The 10,011-nt window shown below is 44.3% G+C and overlaps 2 pseudogenes; both read left to right on the top strand.

Moving 5' to 3' along the window:
• The first annotated feature begins 4,884 nt into the window (after positions 1-4,884).
• On the top strand, positions 4,885-5,917 carry LOC116571468 (annotated as a pseudogene).
• Positions 5,918-9,440: 3,523 nt separating this feature from the next.
• Positions 9,441-9,807, top strand: LOC116572416 (annotated as a pseudogene).
• Positions 9,808-10,011: the final 204 nt, after the last annotated feature.

Here is a 10,011-nt window from a genome sequence, read left to right as displayed (position 1 = left end):
TTCATGTTTCCCTTTTCGTTTAACTCTGCCTTTCTTGAATTCATGGTGTGCATTGTTTAGATTTAGAAAAATGTTCCCAGTGCCAACTCCTCTGGCATGCATCTAAAAAAACCATTTTCAATCAACAACGTCAACAACTCAGACTCCAGGCTGGCGGGGATGGGGGGGGGCGAGGTGGGGGGTTGCACCACTGGAAAGCAGAACATCTCCCCTCCTGGCAGGGAAAAGTGAGACCCCTTGACCAGAGGCGCCAATTACTATTTTAACCGCCCTCCCCCATCGCCCCAGAGGCAGCTGGGAAGGAAACCACACACTGGGAGTTCCCACTGAGTCTTGCTGGCTCCCTAAGGCTTCCAGGCATTTGCCCATCTGGTGAGGCTTCCAGAGCAGGGGGCCTAATTAGGCGTCATCTGGCCACCTGAGAAGGCTCCATGGGCCTTCCCCCGGCTTCCCCCTCCTCCAGGCAGGACTCCATTCGCCCAGCTGCGGATCTCTGGAGCTTGTTTGGTTGAGCAGCTGCTCGGGCTAATTATTGGATAGCAAGGTCCCCAGGTGGCTGCCTCAGACAGGAAGAGGGAGGGCAGGGAGAGGGCTGAGGGACATAAAGGGACAAGGAGGGGAACAATATGGGGGGTGGGCAGAGAGGGGTCATAGCGAAAAGAAACAGAGAGCAGAGTTGGGTGAGCGTTGTGATTCAAATCTCCTGAGCCGGAAGAGGAGGCGGGTCCTGACCTGTAGGGAGAGAGTGGATCCCGTGGGTGGGCCCTTCCGTGGGAGACCCTGCTGGGCCCTCTGCCCTCCCCACCTCCCACTACATCACAATATTCTCTATTCCTGCCCTTTGCTTCCCTAGGAGGGCTGTCCTCTGCCCAGCCTCACTCCTTCAGTCCAGGGACTAAGCAACCATTTTCCCTTAGAACGTGGCCTTAGAGCCCTCATTTGGAGAGCAGGCTTTAAGAAGAGGGTGGTGTTTAGCTCGAAATTATTCTTTCCTCTTCTCGGACTTTCCGTCTTGCAGGCCTGTCTGTGTTGTAAGGTGTCTCATGCCCCAGTGTCCCTAAACCATGGCAGGTGGCCAGCACCTTTGCTAAGAAGTGAGCAGGGCTGTGCCCACCGCTTCTCAGGCATTTTCCCTTTGTCTTCTGGGCAATCACCCTGTGACATGAGACAAATGGGAAGAATATTGGGAAGAATTAAGGGGAAGCAGAATGGAAAATGAAATCCCCCACAAAGAGTTGTGTTGGCAAAAGATGCAACTTCCGGGCCACTGTCCCGCTGTTGGTTTGAATCCTGGCTTCCTAGAAAACTGAGCTGAGCCACTGAGACACTTAATTCCGCGGATTTCTTCTCTTGTAAAGTAGGATTGTTTGAAGCAATAATATAGCAGGGAGTCAGGGGAGCGTCCCTGGACAAGGTCAAATGAACTCTAGTTTCATTTCTGGTCCTGTTATATGTGGGCTGTGTGATCATGGGTCAATCATTGCATTTCTTCTTTCCTCTAATATTCCCATTGGAAAATGGAGGAGACTGTTCTGTTAGCATGCTGGAAGTTTTCTGAGCATACTAGGATTTAAAATTTTTTGTTTCTGGGGATGCCTGTGTGGTTCAGTCATTAAGCGTCTGCCTTCAGCTCAGGTCATGATCCCAGGGTCCTGGAATCGAGCCCGCATCAGGCTCCCTGCTCTGTAGGGAGCCTGCTTCTCCCTCTCCCACTTGCGCTGCTTGTGTTCCCTCTCTTGCTGTCTCTCTCTGTCCCATAAATAAATAAAATCTTAAAAAAATTATTTTTGTTTGTTTCTGTATTTGATTTAACAGTGCTCAAGAGAGAATGGCTTTCTTCTGTCCTATTCCCAAACAGATGGTGTGATTGAAGGCGGTTTTGCTCCCGGAAGGGAATACTCGTGTACAGAGAATGGCCATTTAAGACTCATGTGATGTGTCCCAAACTTCAGAAGGGAGGTGCTGTCCAGATGTGCTCAAAGCTAGAATTGGAAGGGTAGGTGGATTTTCAAGATGGCAGGAAGATGATCTCAGGATTCTGAAGTCTTGTCTGTTTCCCTCACCACTGCCGGCCCATCCTTGGTGAATCCAGGGCCGAGGTGGGAAGCCTCAGTCCACCATGGAAGGAACCTGAGATTGGATTCATCAAACAAGATGCAGGAACATGAGCAACTCTCTTCAGAACACTGGAATCCTCTGATTCCATTAGATACAGGCTGTGGTCAGCCTTGCCCCCTCCAAAGGGCCCCCGGGTGTAAACCCCAGTACACAGAGCAGATCCAGAGAGGTGAGCAAAGGAGAAGGACCTTCTTACTGAAGGGTGTCAGCTTTTGGCTGGGTATAAAATTTCTTCAGGGCTGGAGGAAGAGTCCTTGCTGTAAATGACACGCTAAATCCTAGAGGATAATTGTTACTATTTTTTGCAGGCCACGAAGCGTGCTAGTTTTGTCCTCGAGCTCCAAGAGAAAATGATCAAATCCTTAAGTCAAGCCTACAGATTCTGCAGGGCCATGTGGGGGCCGGGAGAGTTGATCTGGCCCTGCATGCCACTCTGCTGAGCACATCTCCAGTGTCTAGGAGAGATGGAAACTAATCCTCCCCTTGACTAACAACCCCTCCCCCCCGCCCCCCAACACACACCCAACAAGCTGCCCAGTGCATTTCACTGTGAGCAATTCAAGGGCTTAGAGGACCGCTCCTTGCTTTGAACTAGAAAAGGCTTCCCAGAAACTCCCGCTCATTCACTGTGGCTCTGCCCTCTGGAACTCCACGGGATAAACATAATCCCCCTTTCTGACGAGAGCTCTCCAGATAGGGGAGGCTGGTTATCACATTCCCTAAATCTTCCTTTATACAAGACACACATTCCAAGTATGACGTGGTGGGAAACTGCCTCACTGTCCCCCTGTGGGCCTCAGCACGTGCGTCCGTCAGGATCCAGGAAACACTCACAAGACTTCCAGGACACACAAACTCGTACAGGAGCTGTTCACAGCTCTGGAAGGACTGAGGGAACAGGCAAATGGGAGATGTGGGAGGTGTTAGTAGCTGCAGGAATCGGCTGCCCTCCTGCCAGCGGGGGTTGGGGGGCGCTGAATGAGGGGAACATCCCAGCAGCGCCCAGAACCGCAGGAGGGCCACCCACAGCAGAGCGGGCATGGTGCCAGGGCCAGGACAGCGGACTGCTCAAAGGGCCGCTGTGTCCCTGATGCTGGGGCCGCCAACCCTGAGTTGGTCCCCCTGTGGGGCTTGTGGTCAGCTAAGCCCCTCCTTACAAGAAGCAGATGAGGCCAAACCTGTATTTTTAAAAAAATGAGTGTTTGGCTGAAATTCAGGCCCCCAGTGGATCTGTTTCTTTCTTTCTCAGCATACTACCTCTTTCCTCTGGTGATTGTGCCCTTCTTTTTGGGGGGGCGAAAATGGCCCTGCTGCATGCCTGTGGCTGAGCTGTCAGTCACATGACCCAAAAATGAAGCAGGGAGGGGAGGGGAGGAGAGGGGAGGGGAGGGGAGGGGAGGGGAGGGGAGGGGACCGCACATGAGACTTTACACTTGGGCAGAGATGCTGAGGGGCACATGGCTGGTGGAACTGACCCGGGAGAGGGCACTTCTCACAGAAGCAGGTGTTTGGGTTCTCTACGGACATCCCTGGTTTTTTCCAAGACCCTGTTGTTCACCTCTCTTTTTACCATTATTGCAAGCACTTCCCAGTATGCCTCCCATAAAGTCCTTTCTTGCCCAGGTTACCTGGGGGTCTATTTCAATTGCTTACAACCCAAGAACCTGGAACGATATGCAGTCTTTATCTCTATTCCTTATAGGCAAGAAGAAATGGTCTGGCTCGGTGGAGATCTATCAAATATTGACTCGAAAGCTGGCACACCAGCTATCCCTCTATCTTTCTGTCTTTGCAATATTAGAAGCTCAGTGAATTACTGCCAACCTGGAGAGTAAACTCCTCTTGGTGTGCTGAAGGGAGCTCTGCTTATTGCGACAGAGTTTCAAAATCTGTGATGCAGATGAATGTATGGGAATCAGGTCTGGCAAAAACATGTTTATGGGATGACTTTGATTTGGTCATATCAAAATGGGTGCATCAAAATATCAAAATATCTTTTCCATTTCCTAGAAATATGAATGATGGACGTCTCAAAGTGTCGTCCCATTCCTGGGTTTGACCTTACTGCACCTCTAAAATTCACTCAGAATCGGGATCAGGAAGTCAGTGTGGATATAATTATATTAATTGGCACTTAGAAAAATTTCTTTAGATTAAATTGCTTTATACGGCTCTCAAAATACCTTCAAAGCAGTTGCATCAAAATAGCATGTATATGATTTCTATATATCCATATAAGTCACAAAGAATGTGTCAAATACACGTGTTTTTTTGCAAGAAGGGGACCCCATCTGTCATCACACACTACTTTTCAGATGAGCAGAACTGAGTTTATCAATAGCATATAGACTCGATTATTCAACTAGCTAAGAAAACTCTTCTTCATGTAACTGTCATTCAGTCTACATTTATCCACACTGTCCATAGAGATAGTTTGACAATGACTTCTTAAAATCTCAACCCAGGAAAACATTGGTTTCCCTCATGACTTGTCAGCCCAGAAACAAGGTTAGTTTGGTAAAGTGTGTTTGATAAAAAACATGGTGGCACAAGTAATTACATTCCATCATTATCTTTTAAATATTAAAAAATATTTACTCTTTTAAAAATTAGCCAGGCCCTGGTTTCTGGTAAGGAAGCCATAAGAGGAGAGACCCTTGAAAGACCAACTGGCTGCCTTTCTCAATGTTTGAAGCTGCCACCGTGCTTGTCTCCTGAGGGGTCTGACCACACAGCCATTCACCCTCAAATGTGTTTGCCTTTCCTATGGGAGGCCCCAGACAATATGATGGAAAAGCTCTATGAGTTTCATACTAACTGCTTTAAACCTTTAAAAATAAATGAGTTTCCAGAAAATATTATGAAAATCGTTCATCTTTGGACAACTGACTCTGATTTGGTTGAATTATGGAGTGGAAAATTTGGAGACAGAGTGAATCAAGTGTTTCATCTTTGGATGTTTTGTTCATGGAACAGAAGTTCAGAAAGGTTTGACCAAAAATAAAGAAGGCTAGGAACAATTTCTCATTTCAAATTTGGCTGTCATTGATGAACAAGAGTTTGAGATTACTTATGTGGTACCATGGTCCAAAATAGAAAAACCTCCAAAGGGGTTCATGAACTGGTTGTTTTCCAGATGAAACTTGATGGGCCAGCTCCGGGTGGGTGATCTGTCTAAGAGGGCAGTTAATGCCCCTCTAGGTTTAAGCTACATAAAACCAACTGGTGTTCTCCACCCAGAATGAGGAGCAACCACTAGAGTTTGCATTCTTTGGTGAAATGAGTGTGGATAGTCATGTAGCTGGAAGACAACAGTCTCGTGAGAACCTCAGACTTGTGGTGGCTGTTTGGAAAAATGTCAACTACCAAGTTGACAGAAGCAGAATATGCTTCCGATTCCTATGTCATTTCACTGTTGAAATAGTTTGCTACTGAAATACGCAGCATTTCATTAACTGCTCTAAAATGTGTCTATTAAGGGACTTAGATTCTCCCAAGAGAGTCTCACTTTTATTTGAAGGAGGTGGTAAGTTAATTACCTATGTCCCTTGCCTTTTTGAAAGCCCCCCTCTGTCTTTTGTCACCACTGCTTCTGGAGCTAGTTCTTTTGATTTCCCCCATGATATATAAGTATGTTATGGGTTAGAAATTGTTACCACTACTGCTTGATTTTTCATTTGTTTCAGAATATCTCTTCTTCTGTATTTTGACAACTCTTTGCTTTAGAACATTTTATTTTATTCCAATGATGATGTCACATTTCCATACCTGTGACAATATTTTAACATTATTTGTACACAATGTCTACCTTTTCATCATGTTTGTTTTTCTGTGATTTTAAACAATGTCTTTGCTCAATAAAGTTTATTTTGTGATATCAAATGTGAGTCATAAAAATTTAGGTCAGATATATTTTACTTTGGAAAAGTATAGTATCATCTGTGTCATCTGTGTTAATTACGGTTTCACATTAATTATTAGTCATTCTAACTTGGAAAATAATGTAATTAGGTCTTAGTAGTAAAAAACTTCAGAAGAATTGTTAGTTTATATGCTGAAGCGTGTTCATTTAAAATTAATATTATTGAGGTTCCTCAAGATGTTGAAAATAGAGCTACCTTATGACCCAGTAATTGCACTACTAGGTATTCACCCCAAAGATACAGATGTAGTGAAAAGAAGGGGCACATGTACCTCAGTGTTTGTAGCAGCAATGGCCACAATAGCCAGACTGTGGAAGGAGCTGAGATGTCCTTCAGCAGATGATTGGATAAAGAGGTGGTCCATATACACAATGGAATATGACTCAGCCGTCAGAAAGGATGAATACCTACCATGTGCATCGACATGGATGGAACTGGAGAGTATTATGCTAAGTGAAGTAAGTCAAGCAGAAAAAGACAATTATCATATGATTTCACTCATATGTGGGATATAAAGAATAGCACGGAAGACCACAGGAGAAGGGAGGGAAAACTCAATGGGAAGAGATCAGAAAGGGAGACAAACCTTGACAGACTCTGGACTCTGGGAACCACACTGAGGGTCACAGAAGAGAGGGCCTGTAGGGGGGGGTGGGATAACCAGATGATGGGTATTAAGGAGAGCATGTGATGTGATGAGCACTGGGTGTTATACACAATTAATGAATCACTGAACTGCATCAAAACTAATGATGTACTATATGCTGGCTGATTGAACGTAATGATAATGAATAAAAGAAAAGAAAATAATTTAATTAATTTTACTAACTTTACTTCATTTTATTTTTATTTTCATTTATTTTTTAAAGTTTGTATATTTTAGAGGGGGGAAACGGGGAAGGGGAGAGGGAGAGAGAATCACAAGCAGACTCCCCGCCGAGCACAGAGCCCTGTGCGGGGGGCTGGATCCCACAACCCTGAGACCATGACCTAAGCTGAAATCAAGAGTCAGAAGCTCAACCAAATGGGCCACCTAGGCATCTCAACTTCATTTTAAATCACTACTTAAAAAAGATACTTGGAATACCTCTTTGTTTTAAGGAGATATTTATGGTTACAGAAATACTTGCTGTAATAAAAGTCTATATATCTGTAAAGAAATGTTACCAGGTCTGGAAAAAAATTTTACTTTAACCTTTCTGTAATCAACCCATTTCCTTCCTTCCTTCTTCCTCCCTTGACCTTTCTTTCTTTCTTTCTTTCTTTCTTTCTTTCTTTCTTTCTTTCTTTCTTTCTTTCCTTCTTTTCTTTCAACTGGAGCATGTTCCTGTTCTCCAAAATGCAGCTGCTTACACCCCACATCTTCCTCTGTGGGGTGGGATGTCATTTGCCTCCATGCATCTAAGCGGCCAGATGTTTTCCTATCTCCTTGCTTCTCCCAGGTTTCAATTTTCTACTAACCATATTTGTTCTAGCCTTCCCAGTTTGAAGATCACTTTCCTCAAAGAGAAAGCAATATAGGAGTTGAATTTCCCTGCTTTTCTCTGTGAGCTTTCAACATGACATCATTTGCCCCCAACAGGCCCTCCGTTCCTCGCTCTTCCTGCTCTGATGGCAGCCCGAAACCCCCTTGCAAAACCCATACACTGATTTTTAAGCCTCAGGGAAATGGGGACTCTGTTTTTCCTCCGATCATTAGGAAAGACTAATATTCCTTGGTTATAAGGACTTCTTTCCAGATTTTAGGCATTTCTTTTTAAAATCCGGGATTATTAGAGAGCTCTCTGCATGTTCGTTATTATTGTTGTTGTTGTTTGCTTTTTCTTTGTTTTTTTTTTAGACACTTCCCCTTTTTCTTCTGGATCAATGTCATTTGTGGTTATGGACTGGATGTTTGTGTCCCACTAAAATCATATGCTGAAATCTAATCCCCAGAGCAGTGGTATTTGGAGATGGAGCCTGGGGGGAGGTGATGTGGTCCAAGGGCAGAGCCCTCATGAAGGGGATTAGTACCCTGATAAGAAGAGGCCAAGGGGCTGGCTCACTCTCTCTGTGTCACGGGAGGACACAAGGAGAAGTTTGCAGTGTGTCACTCAGAAGGGGGTTTTCCCGAAGACCTGACTGTGCTGGTACCTTGACCTCTGACTTCCAGCCTTCAGAACTGTGAGAAACAGATTTCTGTTGTTCATAAGCCACCCAGGTTCTGATACTTTGTGACAGTAGTCCAAATGGATGAAGACATTTGTGATTGTGATTGTGATTGTGAATTCTTTCCTGGGAAACGTCTTTCTTCTTTCAGCCATTTTAACTTTCAGAATGTTGAAAAGGAGTCATACCTGCCTTTTCTCTGGACAAACTATTTTTTTTCCTAAAATCCAGAATTTATATCTAATTATGGTCAATTCTCCTGCTGGGGAACAAGAATGTCCTATCACTTTCAAGATCCTTCCAGCCAGATTGAGAATCAAATTGACATGAGACAGATTAACAGGAGATAATCAAATTAAGTAGTGCTCATACAGGGAATCCACACAGACACAGAAATCCCAAAGGTGGGCAAAATAAAGTATAAATATATATCATTCTGGACTAAGTGTCTGAGACTTCTTTTGAAAGGAGGAATGCAATTCACACGAAGATAAGAAAGAATAAATGTTTGGTAAGCAAATATTTTCTGTGCAACCTGGAAACAATGGGACATAGAGGACTTTAATGAAACAGATCCTGTTAGGTTCCTCTCATCTACCGTACCCTGTTTATATCATAGTATAGTTATTTATGGTGCTAGATCTCTTCCTGTAAGTTCTTGTGAGGCAAATGAGGGAGAGGTAAAGAGCTTTTCCTCAATCTGCTGGGTTTTGATTTCTTTTTAACTCAAAATAATCTTCATGCTACCGTGGCCCATCTTGGGGTGGCCTGCCCTTGGACCCCAACACTTCCTTCATTCTTTGGCTGTTAATAGTTCCACAATGATGATATTCACTTTATCTGATTATTTATTTGACTACGCTAGGCTGGTCGTGCCTAAGGGTTAGTAAGAAGCCTTCAAGTAATGGCTGAAAGATCAGGGGGGCCTCTGAATTTGGCAGATTTGGGTTCAAATCTCCACAGACCTGCTGAGGATCTTAAACCATCCACTTGACCTATCTGACTCATAGGGTTAAAAAATTAAGTCAGTTATACAACTTTGCAGGGATGCTTTTAAAATCGTCAAGAATGTAAAATTAGCTCAGTAAACGGTATCCATTACTATTACTGCCTGTATAATGTTTTTGATCTTTAAGGATACTTTCCTGCTCCAACTTAGTGCTAATATATGTGCATGAGCTTTCCCTCCTCATCTCCTGCCATCTTGGTGGCTGTTCTCGGTTGGCGCTCTCCCACACCTAAGGCAGGAGGATGGAGGCCACAAAGAGGACAAAAAAGTCTCCAGAGTCAATCAACTCTAGGCTCCAGCTTGTTGTGAAAAGTATGGAAAGTATGAAAAGTTATGGGAAGTATGCCCTGGGGTACAAGCAGACTCTGAAAGTGATCAGGCACAACAAAGGGAAATTGGTCATCCTGGTCAACAGGCACTCCACCTTGAGGAAATCTGACAAAATACTGCACCATGTTGGCCCAAACTAGCGTCCATCACTACAGCGGCAATGACATTGAACTGGGCATAGCACGTGGGAAATGCTAGAGAGGACGCACACCGGCTGTCATTGCCTCAGGTGACTGCAGTATCTTGAGGAGCCTGCCAGAACAGAGTGGTGAAAAGTAAATCATGCAAAATTTTTCTCTAATAAAACAGGCCAGAGCTTGTTAAAAAAATGTGTGTGTGGGTTGGTGGTGTGAAAAAGTAAAGCTGTGATAGGTAACATGAGGGTTGAATGTAATGTGCTGTGTTCCCATTTCCTTATCTACAAAACAATTCTAACTCATTGATTGGTTATAAAGATTTGAGTAAATACATGTAATGGCTCAG

The sequence above is a fragment of the Mustela erminea genome, chromosome 13 (genome assembly GCF_009829155.1).
Source record: "Mustela erminea isolate mMusErm1 chromosome 13, mMusErm1.Pri, whole genome shotgun sequence".
NCBI classification, from domain to species: domain Eukaryota; kingdom Metazoa; phylum Chordata; class Mammalia; order Carnivora; family Mustelidae; genus Mustela; species Mustela erminea.
This window is presented reverse-complemented; position numbering and strand designations above follow the sequence as displayed.